Source organism: Dendrobates tinctorius, unplaced genomic scaffold, assembly GCF_039654945.1.
Source record: "Dendrobates tinctorius isolate UK_male_01 unplaced genomic scaffold, ASM3965494v1 ptg000211l, whole genome shotgun sequence".
NCBI classification, from domain to species: domain Eukaryota; kingdom Metazoa; phylum Chordata; class Amphibia; order Anura; family Dendrobatidae; genus Dendrobates; species Dendrobates tinctorius.
In genome coordinates, this window is record NW_027361878.1 from 12223082 (window position 1) to 12241386 (window position 18305).

The window sequence follows — 18305 nt, forward strand, 5'->3', positions numbered from 1 at the left end:
CACCCCTGAATTTTGCTTTGCATCAACTTCTTAAAGGGGTTGTCCAAGTATAAACAAGTAGCCGCTTATCCACAGGATAGGTGATGACTTGGTCAGTAGGCATCCGGCCACGCACGCTAATTGGCAGAACAGGGAACTTTGGTAACTATTAGAGAATACTCAACTACAGCTTCATTCATTCTCTATGGGGCTGCCAAGTGCTAGCACTGTACTAACTTTTTTTTTTTTTCAGGCAGCCCCATAGAGCACGAAAGAAGTTGCAGTTGGGGGTCCACCTTGCAGCTCAACTTCATAGCGGCCAAAAATTCCCTGATCTGCCGATTGCTGCATCTCCTGGCGGTGGTACACCCACCGATGACCAAGTTATCCAGTACCCAGCATCTGATTTCTTTCCCCTTGACAAACTTTTTTTTTTTTTTTTTTAAAGAGCTGTTCTCAAATGTAAAGGTTATGCCCTATCCACAGGATAGGCGATACCTTTTCGATTGTTGGGGATGGGACCGCCGTGGCCCCCACCCAACCCAACTGAATGGAGCAGAGGTCAGTCATGTGCACTACAGTTCCATTTATTTTTAATGGGATCTCCGGAGATTGTGGAGTGCGCCGCTCAGCTGAGCTTTGGCTCTCCTATTAGGCTGAATGGAGTGCCAGTGCACATGCCCCATTCAGCTGGGGCTCTTAAGATCCCTGTTTCTTTGAAGCAATGGGGGCCATATTGGTTTGACTATGAGCAATTTGACAGTTTTCCCCTATCCTTTTGGTTAAGATATTACTTTCAAAGTTGAGACCACTCCTTTTTAAGTTAAAAAAAAAAAAAAAAAAAATTGTTTTAGGTAAATGTCGGGGAAAAAAAAGTTTTCCTGGGAGACCCTTAGAATTGACGTTCCCGTTTATAATCCACCACATATCGGCTTTATATCGGGAAGCCATTCAGTTTATGCTGTTGTATCAACTAACTTGGCAGTGTTAGGAAAATAAATGCAGTTCTGTTTTGTTTTTTTTAAAAAAAAAAAAAAGGGAAAAAAAAGTGAATTGGTGACTGACAAACACAAAGAAGTTCATGTTCATCCATCTTTTGTTTCCATCTAATGCATAGTAGAAACCAAACATCTCATTGACTTCAATTGTAATATGCTGTTTAGTTAGAAAAGGCATCAGTGGCTGATGATAAAGGATGTAGTATATGATGGAGCACTCTGTCCATTGTTCATATAGTCTTTGTCCTATGTAGGGGCAGACCCAGTGGGCCCCTGTGCTAGGACAGTAAGTATATGGGGCCCTTTTTTGTAGTCTTTCAGCACAATCCACCCTTTTGTGTCTGTGACAGAAGCTGCATGCAGTTTTGGAGGTGGAAGTGGACCCCCTTACCTTTTTGGGGCCCCCTAGTGCTATGAAACATCATAAGTCAGGCTTTAGAGGAGAATGTCTAAAGTATTATTATTACACGTGGCATTACAATACTGGCTGTGGGTATCTGTTGTCCATATTTTCTTTTATCGCCGTGTACAGTAAATCTACTGCAGTTAAAAAGAAGAGTATTGTTTTCCTGTGATGGCTCAGCTTATTTAAGGGGTAAATCAAAGCAGCTAGCAGGGTGTGACATCTTGTCATCCTGTGACATCACCGTCACCCAACCTGTCCCCTGACCACAGTTTGGTATCGGTAGCTATGAAATTCTCATGGGACAGACTGGTTTGTCAGGCTTTCTCTATATCTTGTCGTTTATCTGTTGCCCACGTTTGATCTTTTCTTTTGGAGGGTCATCTTCAGTGTCACTACAGCAGTCTCGGCTTTCATTGGTCTCTGCAGGGAAGTCTTAGTACGTCGTAGGTTTGTGCTCATAGGGGGTTAAACTGAGCGTGAAGGAGATTCATGGTTAATATATTGCTACTGTGGCATAACAAACTTGATTGCCAAAATTTAAATTTGTTTACAAACATGGGCCTGACACTCAGTGCACATATTGGTCAATTGGGGATGATTTGATTTATTTCCAAGGCTTTTCTCAGCTCATCTTGTTTATGACCGTGACATATCCATGAATTATCATTAGCGAAGTCTACTACAGAGTGTTTGGCATAATTATAGCCAGTAATTATTGGTATACCGTAGCAAATTTACTGGGAAACCCACCTTTACAAAAGAAAAATTCATCATGGTACATCTGCAGAATCTATTTGGCACCAGTCTTAGAGAGCTTGTTAGTATTGTAATGTAAAGGAAAGGCGTTAATGGCCTGTAATACAGATTAAATGGATACCTTTGGTGAAATGCGCTTTGTTCTTCTATAATCATCATTTGGCGTTTTCTGCTAATTAGACTTCGGTGCACAGGGGACGGACAGTGCACACGGTCTTCTCCTCCTTGTCTGTGGTTCCTCAGCCCCTCCGCCTGCTTCCTCTGCTTGAAATCTCCGGAAAGACTGGAGGAGCTGGGGAATCACAGACAATGAGGATAAAACTCAGTGCACAGTCCGGCCCCTGTGCACCGAAATCGAATTAGCCGAAGAACTTCAAATACTGATTTAATAAAAACAGCAAAGTGGTTTTCATTACCAAAGATATCAATTTAATCAGTATTGCAGTGCCATTAAAGCCAGGCTCGGACTGACCCACATGGGAACAGGTGATTTTCTCCGATGGGCCCCTGTACAGGAGCAAGCCGACTCTTACCCCCTTCCTCCTACCAACATAAGCATTAGCTGGCCTGATACACTTCATACACTATGTACAGACATATGTAGCATTTCATCACTTGTCCAACAAACAACCTGGTTTATTATGTAGAAGAACAGGTAAATCTGTGAATAAAGGTAACTTAAAATTTGCATGTAGCTGAATACTTGGTGGCTCCCAGAGTCAGTTACTGATGGGTCCTTACTCCTTACCACCCCAGTCTGACACTGATTACAGCCATGTCTTTACTTTACAAAATCTTGCTGACAGTTTCCTTTTAAACTTGAACGTTCAACATAAAGCCTGACTAGGATATAGATATATTTTTGGGTGAATCCACACATGGAGGCTACAATTGCCATAGTGAAGCTATGACTATGTCCAAAATGACAATACGACCATCTAAACCCAGCCTAACACTGTAAGGCTACATTCACACATCTGTTTTGACATCCTTGGAAAAAACGGACAGTTTCTCGTGTTATCCCTTTTTGATCCATGTTGCATTTGTTTTCTTTATATTATTATTATTATTATTATTATTATTATTATTATTATTATTATTCATTGATGCTGACATTGGACCAGTTGAAAACGGCTGTAACATGGCTGGACCTCTAGGATGTCTTCCATGACCATTTATTAAAAGGCTCCGCAGATGGACGTGTACAACAGATATGTGAATGAAGCCTTAGTCCCGTATAACACATCTGTTTTCTGGTCCATGTATGGACAGTTATGCACGGACTGGCTACAGGTCCTCTTGACTCAAAAGCCTCATATATGGCTGGTAAGTTTTTTTTTTTTTTTTTTTTTCTGTCCCATCATCCAGGCTGTTACAAAACTAAGTTGCTACAGAGTTTTATAGAACAGTAACAAATGCTCATAGTCCCCACTGAATTGCCATCAATTTTTATTCAAAAGAGAAGTTACATGATCTGTAAAGTGATCAAATAGATATTTCTTCAAATAAGTGATTCTTACTCCTAACAAAGAAATGTTTTCAATCCAAAGGGAACCACTATTTACAACTGTGAAGATGCTTCTTAAAGAAGACCTTTTTATATTTTGGTTGAGATTTATTGCCTGCTTCATGCTATCATGTTCTTGCGAATTTGCTGTGTGATTTCCTCATAGCAAATCGGCTGCGATTTACAGTACAGGTAGACTTTTGTTTTGTTTTTTTGTTTTTTTTTGTTTCTGAATTGCTTTTCACACATTGTGAACAAATCGGCATGGCATTACCAGCAAAGTGTTGACTTCAAATCGGCAGCTTGATTGCTCTTGTGCGGGTTTTAATTTGAGGATTTCGGTGCTTGGTAATAGAGTAGGATGAAATCTGCAAGTAAAGCATGCAGATTGGGTCACAAGTCTGCAGACACAATCTGTAGCAGAAATTTTTCACGAGAGAATATGCCCTTAAAGTAACTGGTTTTGTGGTTGTCCTTTTGAAATCTCGCTTTTCATGTAATCTTGTGGGTTTCAGATATACCTATTTTGGGATTAAAACTTTAATGAAGAGATCCATCATTAATGTAAACTGTTTGTCAAAGACTATGCTACTGATAATTTCAGAATCTGCCCTCACCCTCCCAATCGACTGTACAGTCTATGGAGCCGAATGCCTCCGCTGCATACACTTTGTGTAGGGACTGTATCCGGGTACTGCAGCTCGGCTTATATCAACTTGGCTTTAGTACCCCAGACGAACACTACACATCGTACAGTGCCGCGGTCTAGTGTGGCGCCCCTGAGGGTTCAGTTGCCACAGAGGTACTGCACCTCCTCCTGAGGTGTGGTGCCCCACCATCCAGGTAAGTTGGAGGCTCCTGACCACGCTCCAACACTTGCATCCCACACATCACAGTAGTTCAGCAAAGCCACATTGCGGCTCCCTGCTTGGAGTGTAGCAGAGCACCTTTGGAGGCTCCCTGCTTGGAACACGAAACGTGCTGGGAGGCGGGTGGAGTTAGAATACATAAAAGAGCGGGAAGGTTTAGGATTTCAAGTCAGTCAATGGTCAGAGAGCGAGGAGAGAAGATCCCTGGGGGAAGGAGGTGCTGCAGCAGATCTCAGTGACCTGGGTCTGCTGGCACGGGAAAGGAAAGAAGGAGAAAGACATTGAACAGAAACCTGATCTTCCATAAGAAGGAAAGACGGAACGTAGGAGTAAAAGGGAACAGAGGACGTGGGTTAGGAGAGAACCCTGCCTAGAAGTTCTAAGCGCAAGGCTGGGGCCCGGTCCCTGAGGTTGTATGGATACTAATGGTTCTGCAGCAGTCACTGGAGGAGTAGTAGGCTGTAAATGCACTACTCCCATCTCAGACCTGGGGGGGGGGGGGGGGACGGCAACATTGATAGTGAGCCGGGACGTAGGAAGCAAGGAGTCCCCGAAGCAGGCTACAGCTGTCTGCCGTACAAGGAAAGTTCATAAGAAGGTTGGACAGGAGGAACTCCAGTGTAACTCAGTACTGGGAGTACTTCACACTTAAAGGTGCTATAGATGAGACGTTCAGAAAGGCACATGTTGGCAGAGTGTTGGAAGGGAGCATTCCATCTTGCCTGGAGGTTGACTGAGTCCCTGACCCGGAGGACACTGCACGGAGGCAGGCACCTGTATGCACTACAGACTGTGAGTAAAGCTTTGGAACTACAAGCCCTGGTGTCCTCCATTTATTCCTGCGCCAACACACCCTGTACCGCTACATCTGGGTACCAGCTTCTATACTGCCTGCGCCTCTCCTCTACCCCTACATCTACACTGCCCTGGGGCTACAGCTTCACCTGTGGGGAGCTTCACCTTCTTTGCTGCAACACACCACCAGCCCCAGAGGATCTGAAAGCAGCGTCGGCTTAACATCTCACTTGCCGAACACCACAGGTGGCGTCACGAACTATTCATTCAATTAACTACATTTCCACCATTGCAATTCCCCTTTTACTTGGGCGCCCAGGGCCACGGACCGGGTCACTGCTGCTGTGACCCACCCCGCTGATACCGGCCTGGTACAGAGTACCCCACTGCCCTGGGGGGCGACCCACTTCCTGTTTCACCCACTGTGATCTTCCGCTGGCTGCTGCACCAGGTGTCCACTGATCGGTGGGGGTGTCCAACTAATGGTAAAGTCACACTTTTTTTTTTTTTTCTTTTTTGCCCCTCCATCTGAGAAAAGCAGTCCAACTATTCTGTTCAGAGTGGCTTGAATTTTCTTGGATGTGAAGAGAAAGGGGGCTAAGAAAAGTCTCATCCCACACACACACACACGTTGCTAGGAATGTATCAGAAGCTTGCGCAGCCTCAAAAAATATCATGGGTGAGTGTATGATCCGTGAACACCACAGATGGCACTTGATATGGGAAAATCGGTAGTATGCACGAGCCCTAAACCACCGATCTGATATTGATGACCTATCCTGACAATAGGTTATCAATATTGTAGTCCTGGACTTCTTTAATGACTTCTGTGTAGGGGGAAAATACGCAGAAATCTATAAAAGTTCAGTATAGCAGCACACATTTTTATATTCCACTGAAGGACTGCATCCTAGCACAGGGGCGAACATATTGTTGCAATCCATGCAGCCACACAGGGCCCAAGATGTAAAGGGGCCCATTTAATACCCCAAAGCAGGTGACCTTTTGCATTATGATGAGCTATTGGGCTGCAAAGGGCCCATATATTCTTGCAGAGGGGCCCTTTTTTGGGTCTGTCTGCCATTGTACTAGCACGAGAGGTAGACAAGCTTCACACAACTGGGAGACTTAATCACGAGTCCAAGTCAAAGCAGAGGGTCACAATAAACTAGTGAGGTGCAATTTATTCACAGCAAGCAAAAAATATAATGTGTGTGTGTGTGCTGCACTTGCTATTGATTGCCTGAGCTTTTTTTTTTTTTTTTTGTTAAAATTGGTTTCTACATGGAATCCCAAATGTTTGAGCTTTAGATCTCAAGTTTATTGCTCTAAGAGGAGAAAAAAAAAAAAAAGTTTATGCCGCCTGTCCTTCAAGTGATGTGACAGAGCTTGTCTTTCAAGTAGAACATGTCCTTGCAAAACCCTGGAGAATGTGCACTTCTTACCAACTTCTTGAGGCCCTGATGAAAAAAAATAACATAGTTAGCAAGGCTGAAAAAAAGCCATTTGTACATCTAGTTCAGCCTATATTCCATCAGAATAAATCCCCAGATCTACGTCCTTCTAAAGAACCTAATCACTGTAAGATACAATATTGTTACGCTCCAGAAAGACATCCAGGCCTCTCTTGAACCCCCTCGACTGAGGTCACCATCACCACTTCCTCAGGCAGGGAATTCCAGATTCTCACTGCCCTAACAGTAAAGAATCTTCTGTGTTGGTGGAAAAATCTTCTCTCCTCCAGATGCAGAGAATGCCCCCCTCGTGACCGCCACCTTCCTCGGTATAAACAGATCCTCGGAGATATTTTTATTGTCCCCTTCTATAGTTGGTTATTAGATCGCCCCTCAGTCGTCTTTTTTTCTAGACTAAATAATCCTAATTTTGCTAATCTCTCTAGGTATGTAGTTCCCCCTTCCCCTTTATTAATTTTGTTGCCCTCCTTTGTGCTCGCTCTAGTTCAATTATATCCTTCCTGAGCACCGGTGCCCAAAACTGGACACAGTACTCCATGTGCGGTCTAACCAGAGATTTGTACAGAGGCAGTATAATGCTCTCATCATGTGTATCCAGACCTCTTTTATTGCACCCCATGATCCTGTTTGCCTTGGCAGCCGCTGCCTGGCACTGGCTGCTCCAGGTAAGTTTATCATTAACTAGGATCCCCAAGTCCTTCTCCATGTCAGATTTACCCAGTGGTTTCCCGTTCAGTGTGTAATGGTGATATTGATTCTTTCTTCCCATGTGTATAACCTGACATTTATCATTGTTAAACTGCATCTGCCACCTTTCAGCCCAAGTTCCCAACTTATCCAGATCCATCTGTAGCAGAATACTATCTTCTCTTGTATTGACTGCTTTACATAGTTTTGTATCCTCTGCAAATATCAATATTTTACTGTGCAAACCTTCTACCAGATCATCAATAAATATGTTGAAGAGAATAGGTCCCAACACTGACCCCTGCGGTACCCCACTGGTCACAGCGACCTAGTTAGAGAATATACCATTTATAACCACCCTCTGCTTTCTATCACTAAGCCAGTTACTTACCCATTTACGGTACACATTTTCCCCCAGACCCAGTGTTATGGTTGCTGTTACAGGGGCGATAAAGAACAACCCGGAAGTGGACCCTCTGGGTCACGGTTCCAGAGCCCCCGAGGGCGAGCGGCCCAGGTGATGACCACCCCCTATACAGGGAGTGTTAGGGGCACGCCCACGGAGGGTAGAACCGTGACGGCCGGAACCAAAGGGGCGACTGGGGTAAGCCTGGAGAGAATACACAGATAATCAGAGCAGCAATGGACCTGGAACAGTGGAGGAGGGACTGCGAGCAGACTCAGAGGATTGCACAGATGGGAGGCTGTAATAGAGAGGGAAAATGGATAAGGCAAAGACAGGGAGACACAGCAGGAGGCAAACTGACAGAGAGGAACACAGGAGAACAACCAGGCAAGGGAAGGCAGGAGCGATAGCGGCAGACACAAGAAACAATAGTGACAAAGCAGATAGGCGAGACAGCGGCAGACAGAGCGCTGGAGGCACAGACAAGAGGTACGGCCTGGGACAGAGTGAACGCTGCAGGAGACAGCGTCACCGAAGTCGACAGTCAGGCGCCTTACCTGACTAAACCCCAATCCTAAATAGCCGGTGGACGCCGCCATGTCATAATTCCCAGGAGGCAGAGCGCTGGAATCTCCACAGTGCGCAGGTGACCGACGGGGGACGCGCCGGGAGGAGAGCGCAGCAGCCGGGACCATAACACCCAGGATTCTCATTTTGTGTACCAACCTCTTGTATGGCACGGTATCAAACGCTTTGGAAAAGTCAAGATATACCACATCCAATGACTCACCTTGGTCCAGTCTATAGCTTACCTCTTCATAAAAGCTGATTAGATTGGTTTGACAGAAGCGATTCCTCATAAACCCATGCTGATATGGAGTTACAGTTATTCTCATTGAGATAATCCAGAATAACATCCCTCAGAAACCCTTCAAATATTTTACCGGCAATAGAGGTTAGACTTACTGGCTTATAATTTCCAGGTTCACTTTTAGAGCCCTTTCTGAATATTGGTAGCACATTTGCTATGCGCCAGTCCTGTGGAACAGACTCCGTCGTTATAGAGTCTCTAAATATAAGAAATAATGGTTTGTCTATTACATTACTTAGTTCTCTTAGTACTTGTGGGTGTATGCCATCCGGACCCAGAGATTTATCTGTTTTAATCTTATTTAGTAGTTTTCACACCTCTGCTTGGGTTAGACTGGTGACCCTAAATAAAGGTTTTCATTATCTCAGCATTTCGCCTAGCATTTCATTTCCCACCGTGAATACCGTGGAGAAGGTGTTTAATATATTCGCTTTTTCCTCGTCATCTACAATCATGCTTTCCTCACAATTTTTTAAGGGGCTGACACTTTCACTTATGATTCTTTTACTATTGATATAGTTGAAGAACAGCTTGGGATTAGTTTTACTCTTTAGCAATTTGCTTCTCTGTTTCCTTTTTGGCAGCTTTAATTATTTTTTTTTTAGATGAAGAATTTTTCTCCTTATAGTTTTTTAGAGCTTCAACGGTGCCACCCTGCTTTAGTAGTTTAAATGCTTTCTTTTTACTGTTAATTGCCCCTCTTACAACTTTGTTTAGCCACAATGGGTTTTTACCATTTCTTGTCCTTTTATTCCCACAAGGTATAAACCGCTCACAGTGCCTATTTAGGATATTCTTATCTATATTCTTATTTTTGAGGATATGTTTAACAAATGGGAAATCGTCCCAGTTAACCAGACTAAGGGCGTCTCTAAGCTGGTCAAACTTTGCCTTCCTACTGTAAAGTTCAGTGTTTTTGTGACTCTCTGACAAGTTTCCCTAGCGAAAGACATGTAAAACTGTACAATATTGTGGTCGCTATTTCCTAGATGCCCGACGACCTGCAGATCTGTTATTCTGTCGGGTCTATTAGATAGTATTAGGTCTAAAAGTGCTGCTCCTCTGGTTGGATTCTGCACCAATTGTGAACGATAACTTTTCTTAGCTATTAGCAGAAACCTGTTGCCTTTTATGGGTTTTGCAGGTCTGTTTCCCAGTTAATATCCGGGTAGTTAAAGTCCCCCATACCAAAGACCTCATTATGGGTTGCAGCTAGGGTTGAGCGAGTATACTCATTAGGATTCGGTACTCGGCGAGTAATGTGGTACTCGAATCCTGACAAGTAAATTTCACTACTCGCCTCGCAATATTCGACTGTGTGTGTGTGTGTATGTATATATATCTATATCCACACCATTACTCGCATTTCCCATAGACTTACATTGGACTCGTTACGAGTATCCGAGTATTTCACTACTTGCTCATCCCTAGTTGCAGCATCAACCATCTGCCTTAGTAGTAGACTTTCCATGATTTCTGTTATATTTGGGGGTTTGTAACAGATCCCAATGAGAGTTTTGTTATTTTCCCTCCATGTATTTCGACCCATATGGACTCGACATCCTCATTCCCTTCGCTAATGTGGCATCCCTGAGGCTCAATCGCCATAGAGGTGTACTGCACCTTCTCCTAAGATGTGGTGCCCCACCATCCAGGTAAGGTTGGAACTCCTGACCACACTCCAACACTCGCACCCCACACAATAGAGTAGTTCAGCAAAACCACATTGCAGCTCCTTGCTTAGAGAAGCAGAGCACCTTTGGTGGTTCACTGCTCGGAACACTAAACGTGCTGGGAGGTGGGTGGAGTTGAGAATACATAAGAGTGGGAAGGTATAGGATTAGCAGTCAGTCTGAAGAAGAGTCAGAGGAAGTCACTCGGAGAGGAGTGAGGGAAGGAGATCCCTGGAAGAGGGATGGATGGAGGAAGGAGTGCTGCAGCAGGCCTGAGTGACCTGGGTCTGCTGGCACAGGAAAGGAAAGAAAGAGAAAGACATTGAACTGAAGCCTGAGCTTCCATAGGAAAGAAAGACAAGTATGGAAGTAGGAGAAGAGGGAACACAGAGGACGTGGGTTAGGAGAGAACCCTGCCTAGAAGTTCTAAACGCAAGGCCGGGGCCCGGTCCCCGAGGTTGTATGGACACTAATGGTTCTGCAGCAGACACCGGTGGAGTAGTGGGCTGTAAATTGCACAACAGCAACACGGATAGAGAGCCGGGACTCAGGAGTAAGGAGTCCCTGAAGCAGGCTACAGCTGTCTGCCGTACAAGTAGAGTTCTTGGGAACATCTGATAGGAGGCACTCCAGTGTAACTCAGTACTAGGAGATCTTCACACTTAAAGGCGCTATAGAGGAGACGTTCAGAAAAGGTACATAAGTTGGCGGAGTGTTGGAAGGGAGCATTCCTTCTTGCCTGGAGGTTGACTGAGTCCCTGACCTGGAGGACACGGCACGGAAGCGGGCACTACAGACTGTGAGTTAACGATGGGCAGTCCAGCTCTTTTTGGTGATCCAGCTAGCTCTCATGGCTCCGCTCACCAAAAAGAGCCGGCTCTTTTTGGATCCTAAATGGATCCCTATTGCATATGTGTTCGGGCGTCCGAAACTCCGCCTACCTACCGCATAAACCGGCCCACTTGCTAGGAACCAATTAGATTGCTGAGTGGGCGGAGTTTTGTTCTGGTGGGTGGGGTTACGTCTGCCGAACACTGGGATTTTACGCCCAGTGAGAGCCATTCAAGGATTTTAGTGGCTCTCGCTGGGGTGCCGGCTCCCATCATTCACAGCAGGGAGCCGGCTCTTTGTGTCGGATCGTTCGCGAACGACACATCACTATTGTGAGTAAAGCTTTGGAACTACATGCCCTGGTGTCCTCCATTCCTTCCTGCATCCACCTGCTTGGCACTGCTGCATCCCCTGCGCCGGACACTACACCATCTAAGTGTCCCTTCACCTATTCTGCCCTGGGACAACAGCCCTGCCTGTGGAGGGCTGTAACATCACTGCTGCACCACACCATCTGTCCCAGAGGATCTGTCTGCAGCGTTGGCCTAACATCTCAATTGCCAAACACCACAGGTGGCGTCACAAACTATTCCATTAACTACATTCCACCATGAGCATTATCCCACCATTACTTGGGCGCCCAGGGCCACGGACTGGGTCGCCGCTGCTGTGACACACCACCCGCTGAGACCGTCCCGGTACCGAGTGGCCCCGCAGCCCTGGGAGGGCGACCCACTAATATCCTCCCTTAAGGTGGACTTTAAACAAGACTTTACATAAAGACAAACCCCTCCTGCTCGCCAATTTTTACGATCCTTTCTAAACAGACTGTAACCCTGTAAGTTAACTGCCCAGTCATAGCTTTCATCTAACCATGTCTCGGTTATTCTCATTATGTCATAGTTACCTTTTAGATATTTCTACTTCTAGTTCTTCCATCTTGTTTGTCAGGCTTCTGGCATTTGTAAGCATGCAGTTTAGAGGATTTTGTTTTGTTCCAATCTCCTCCCTGTGGATTGCTTTAGAAGTTTTCTTAACTCCCTTCTGAGTATGTTGTCTTGGGTCTTCTTTGTCACACCTCATATCCTTCATCAGTATATTTTCTGACTTATGTTTGTGTCTAACATTTTTCTTCCTGTCCCCTCTTCTAAAATGTTCTGGATTTATGGCTGCATGATTTTGTAGATCAGATGCATGTAAATGGGCTCTTACCATCTGACTCTCATAATAGCAGGATACCTCGTAGGAATATTTCAGAGTTAAACAGTATAATTGCAAAAGGATATGCAGAGTTCAGGAATAATGAATCAGGTAATGGTAGTTCTGGTGAGACACTTGTCAGAAGTTCCTCAGACTGTGACTCCTGCTGGGAAGTCAATGGCACCGGCAACGGGTGGTGCGTTGTCGTTTTTTTTTTTTTTTTTTTTTTTTTTTTTTTTTTTTTTTTTTCCAATGGGGTCCTGTGGGCATCAATGCCTAGTCTTCTGGCGGCAGCAGTCAGTCTCCGATACCTTCTGCTGAGCCTAGTCTATATGCTGCAGTGGCTGATAAGGGTGTGGGCTACAGTACTGTGTGAACCCATCGTGGCTCAGCAACTATAAGCTGGCCAAACTTGGGGCACAAGTGTCAGTCCCGTACACGGTCCCTCTAATTTGGCACGTGCGCTGTACTCATGGGCCCAAAGCATGTGGCACCTTGTTCTCTAGTCACCGGACACGCTGCATGTTCCTCTCCCTCTCTTGTCCCCGCTGTTGGCGGCGGGAGACCGCGAACACTGGCCTGATGCTCCCAGGACAGAGCACTCCTCTGCCTGGCTGCTGCTGGACGCACGGCTCCCCTCATCACAGCGGTCCCTCTGCAGACATTGGGGGACCGTCTCAGTGCGACCTGAGTACTCTGTGTGGGGAGGATGGGGCACGCCGCTCACCTGATTGCGTGCTGCCCTCTATTCGCACCAAACTCTCCACTGCTGCGTGCATTTTGTTTTATCTGCCCCGCCCTCCACAGTCAGGAGGTTGGTCCAGCTCTCTATTGCTTCCCCCAGGGAACAGGGGATGCAGCCTTGACAGTTCGGCCCCGGCAAGCAGGTACCCGCGGTCCGGTCATCCCCCTTACAAATGCAAGAATGATTTATACCTGAAGAGATGTCTGCCTACCTTAAATGGAACCTGTCAGGCCCTCAATGTCGCTCAGGATCGGACATATTGGTGCAACTTGACCAGACTCATGGGTGCTTCTCTTGCCCAAACTGTGCTCTCTACAAGCTAATATTAAGAAGAGGTAGCTTTGGCTCTGTAGCATTGCAGGAATGGAGTAGCCCTGAAGCAGTTTGGATCCAACAGTCTTGCCTGTAGGTGCTGCATTCCTTGCCTAGGAGACCAGCCACCTCTGATAGCCTGCAGCATTGGTTGGTAACCTTTAGCAATGAGCAATGCATTAAAAAGAAGGAAAAAAAAAAAACTTAGCGCCAAATTGTCGAGTTGGTTATATTTACAAGCATTTTGCAATTTTACACTTGAAAGCCTCATTCACATGTCTGTGAACAAATGGTACCAGTGTCATCCATGTGTCTGATGACATGGATGGTAAAACCCAGTGTTTTTCACGGATGGATAAAGAAATAAATTACAAAGCTTCTCCTATACTTTGCATTGTTGAATATGAATGGCACACGGATGCCATCCGTGTGCTGTATGTGTTTTTTACGGAGCCATAGACTTATATTGGCCCTTATATGTGATGCCAGAAAAAAAATAATGGGCATGTCCGTATTTTTAAACAAACACACAGAGGGACTACAAACCAGACAACCCTTTTTAAGGCCAGGTCCTACTGGAGGATTCTCTAGTACTATGGTAGTATAGTTGGACCTTGGCACCAATGCTTGTCCGCTGATGTAAATGTGGATATTTCTGTATCCTATATGCAGGGACATACTTGATTATGTCACTTTTGTGAAGACCAGTACCTGTGACAATAGTGAAAAATATGCTTTTATCATTGCTAAAGAAGGTACTGGTATGGACTTGGGTAAATAATATGATGATAAAGCACATTGTGGGTGTTTTCAGACATGCCGGTTATTGTTTATCTTATAATTAGTGGTGTCCCTGTTTTCTAATCACTTGTTAGGATATTTTTTTTCAGCAGCTGACGCTGCTTATTAAACATCAATTAGTATGCAAACCGGTTTGATTATATGTCTGTGTATTTTTACAGAGTATATAAAAGTGTACCTGGGTGTATACCTGTGCACTGATCTGATCACTTTAGTACTTCCCATACCACTCCTCAACATTGAAATTGCAACATCAAGACGGAAAAGTCGAGGAATAATGGAAATCAAGATTATGAATAGACATGTTTTAATAATATAAAAATTATGGAAAAAAGGAGCGTGTGTTTTTTTTTTTTTTTGTTTTTTTTTTTGTTTTTTTTTTAATGAGTGTCACATGCAGAAATCCCTGCACTTACAGCCTTGGCTTCTATTAGTGAGGTTATTAATGGCGGATTTTAGGAATGTTCTGCCGTGCTGAATGCACTTGAGCATGGAAATCCCCAATATGTGTTAAAGGATTCTCTTTCTACAAATTCCATTCAATGCTGTCCCAGGTTTTCTCGATGGGAGACAAGTCAGGAGAAGCTGTAGGCAATGGTAGTACATTTTAAGACCTGCAGGATGCTCGCAATAGCACAAACAACATGCGGCCCAGTGTTTGTCATGATGAATATAAAGGCAAGAAAAAAAAAAATGCCCTACCGCTGCTTCCTTGGTCAGCTCAATGCAATAGATGATGAGGAATTCGAGTTGCGGAAGGTCCAGGAGTGTGATCACACACAAAGATGAAGCATGAATGCAGTTTATTTCATCAGCACGTTTCAAGGCTTTCAAATCTCTTCATAAGGACAAAACCACAATGATGGTGTACCAGAAATCAAAATTACAGGGGGTAAGCTACTGTACATTATGCCAATCCCTACCATATGGGAGCTGAACTGGTGTGACATTCCCTTGTGAAGGCCTCTTCCTGTCATTACCCAAGTGGACTCCAAATTAATCTCCAGCTATCATTTAGTCCAAGATAAAAGTAGTACTATATACTCGAGTATAAGCTGACCCGAGTATAAGTTGAGGCCCCTAATTTTGCCACAAAAAAACTGGGAAAACTTATTTACCCGAGTATAATCCTAGGGTGGAAAATGAAGCAGCTACTGGTAAATTTTCAAAAATAAAAAAAATACCAATAAAAGAAATTAATTCAGACATCAGTAGGTTAAATGTTCTTGAATATCCATATTGATTCAGGAGCCCTATATAATGCTCCATACAGTTCATGATGGGCCCCATAAGATGCTCCATACAAAAATATTCCCCATATAGTGCTGCACAAAGGTTAATGATGGCCCCATAAGATGCTCCATAGATTATGCTGCTCCATAAAGGTTATGGCCCCATCAGATGCCTCATATGCTGCTGCAAATTAAAAAAAAAAAAAAAAATTGCATACCTCTCGTCGCTGGGGGTTAGGTGCCGGTGTCCTGAGCAGGCGGGGACACCGGCCCGCTATGGGGGCCAGGTGCCGGTGTCACCGCTGGCTCAGGGCCCCTGCACCTGCGATATTCACCTGTCCCCGTTCCACCGCCGCGTGCCACTTTGTCTTCCGGGACATCTGTCAGTGACTGTTCAGGCAGAGGGCACACACTAACTGTCATCGCGTTTCTCTGACCTGAACGTCACAGCCAGAGGACAGAGCGGTGGTGGAACGGGGACAGGTGAATATTGCATATGCTCCCCGTCATACTCTCCCCCTCCTGGTGCGTCTCTGCAGTCCCGGCTTCTCTGATGCCGGCGCTCCTTCCAGTGCTCAGCAGTCACGTGGTACCGTTCATTAAAGTAATGAATATGCACATATGTCCCTCAAAGAACAAGCCCTCACATGGCCCTGTTGACAGAAATAAAAAAGTTATAGTCGTGGGAAGAAGGGAAGCAAAAAAAAAAAAAAAAAATGGAAACGCAAAAATGGAAATACTCCTGTCCTTAAGGGGTTATGTTGGCTTAGTTACCGAAATGAACCCTTGAAATGGATCACTTTGTTTGTAATGACTCTACATGAGTTTCACTTCTTGTATTGAAGAACTGAAATAAAATTTTTGATATTCTATTTTTGTGAGAAGCACCTGCATCTCCTATTAAGCACATCTGGGACATCATTGGTTAGCAGCTGCAAAGGTAGCTGCCAGCAGTGGAGCTTGGTGATTTCCGTGCCAGAGTACACTCAGCATGTGAATGATAGATCATGGGCAGGGCTGGCGGCAGCACCCAGGCAAGTTCCGGGACCCTGAGCATGCGAGGGGCCCACTCTTCGTCGGACACCAGAGTGCTATGGGGGCCCGGTTCCAGCGCCAACGAGTGGGCAACATCCGTTTGCTCAGGGCCCCAGTACTTAAAATACTTGCCTCTCCCGGTTCCTGCGCTGTGGCGTCTTCCGCGTCTAACGTGTCTTCTGGCTCTGACGTTTTAGGTCAGAGGGCGTGATGTCATGACTAGTGTGCTCCCTCTGTTCTGAACAGTCACAGTGCAGAGAGCTGGAAGACGCCGATGCTGAGAAGTCCGGACCTGCGGCCAGCAAGGAGAGGTGAGTATTTCATATTATATTATTTTTTTTTTTTTTTTTTTTTTTTATGTATGGAGCAATTTATGGGGCCTCATATATTGGAGCATTATATGAAGTCCATATTGTATGGAGCATTATATGGGGACCATTATATAAGGGGCCCATACTGTATGGAGGGCTATATTGTCTGGTGACTGAGCTATTGATATCACTCATGTAATGTAAGAAGTGAAATCTTTGGCTTTTTACTATACCTATATTTCTCTGCTGTATCTGTTCACCATGAATTGTGGTATGTGTTAAAGGGGCCCACAAAAACCTGGAGCCTGCCCTGATCATTGGCTTCCAGCTTTTATAATAGATATGATTTGTACAAGATCTTTGCAGGACTGGAAATATCAGCAGAGCGGCTAGTGAGAAACAGCAATTTTTTTTTTTTTTTCTTCCAAACAAATAGACAAACTCCACATAAAAATGTTACAACTTGAGAGAGAACTTTTTCCGATATATGAATCTTGCCCCACGTTTGTCGTGTTCATTTCTATGCCATAAAAGAATCAATTCTTCAAGCTGCAAGGAGAAAGGCCAATCTTGCATACCAAAACAAATCTATCAGAATTATGCCTGATCTCTCACGCCATTCCCTGGCTCAACGCTCAGCTCTTAAACCCTTGCTGGATGTCCTGCGGAAAAAGGAGATTCCCTTTCATTGGGGTTTCCCCCTGTCTCTGTCTGTATAAAGAGGGTCAGTCATTTTTTTGCTCTCACCTGAAGATTTACCGTCATTTCTATCCAGCTTGGACTTGCCTAAGGTTGTTATACCCCACTGGCCTACTTAAGGATTTAATTCAGCTGGCCCTGGAGGCAAGGAAGCGTAAGGGGTGTACCGGGATCTTGTGATGCTCCACTCACTTTCCTCATGTTAATATTGTACTGCTTATACAGTCATATGTTAAAGTTTGGGCACCCCTATTAATGTTAACCTTTTTTCTTTATAACAATTTTGTTTTTTGCAACAGCTATTTCAGTTTCATATATCTAATAACTGATGGACTCAGTTATATTTCTGGATTCAAATGAGGCTTATTGTACTAACAGAAAATGTGCAATCTGCATTTAAACAAAATTTGACCGGTGCAAAAGTATGGGCACCATTATCATTTTCTTGACTTGAACACTCCTAACTACTTTTTACTGACTTCCTGAAGCACTAAATTGGTTTTGTAACCTCATTGAGCTTTGAACTTCATAGCCAGGTGTATCAAATCATGAGAAAAGGTATTTAAGGTGGCCACTTGCAAGTAGTTCTCTTATTTGATTCTCCTATGAAGAGTGGCATCATGGGCTCCTCAAAACAACTCTCAAATGATCTGAAAACAAAGATTGTTCAACATAGCTTTTCAGGGTAAGGATACAAAAAGTTGTCTCAGAGATTTA

At 44.5% G+C, this 18305-nt stretch overlaps 1 protein-coding gene across 2 annotated transcripts in view; it reads left to right on the top strand.

The window, feature by feature from the left end:
- Positions 1-18305, top strand: part of LOC141058267 (serine/threonine-protein kinase MRCK alpha-like) — a 212206-nt gene that overhangs the window by 899 nt on the left and 193002 nt on the right. The gene's annotated exons all lie outside the window — the stretch shown is intronic.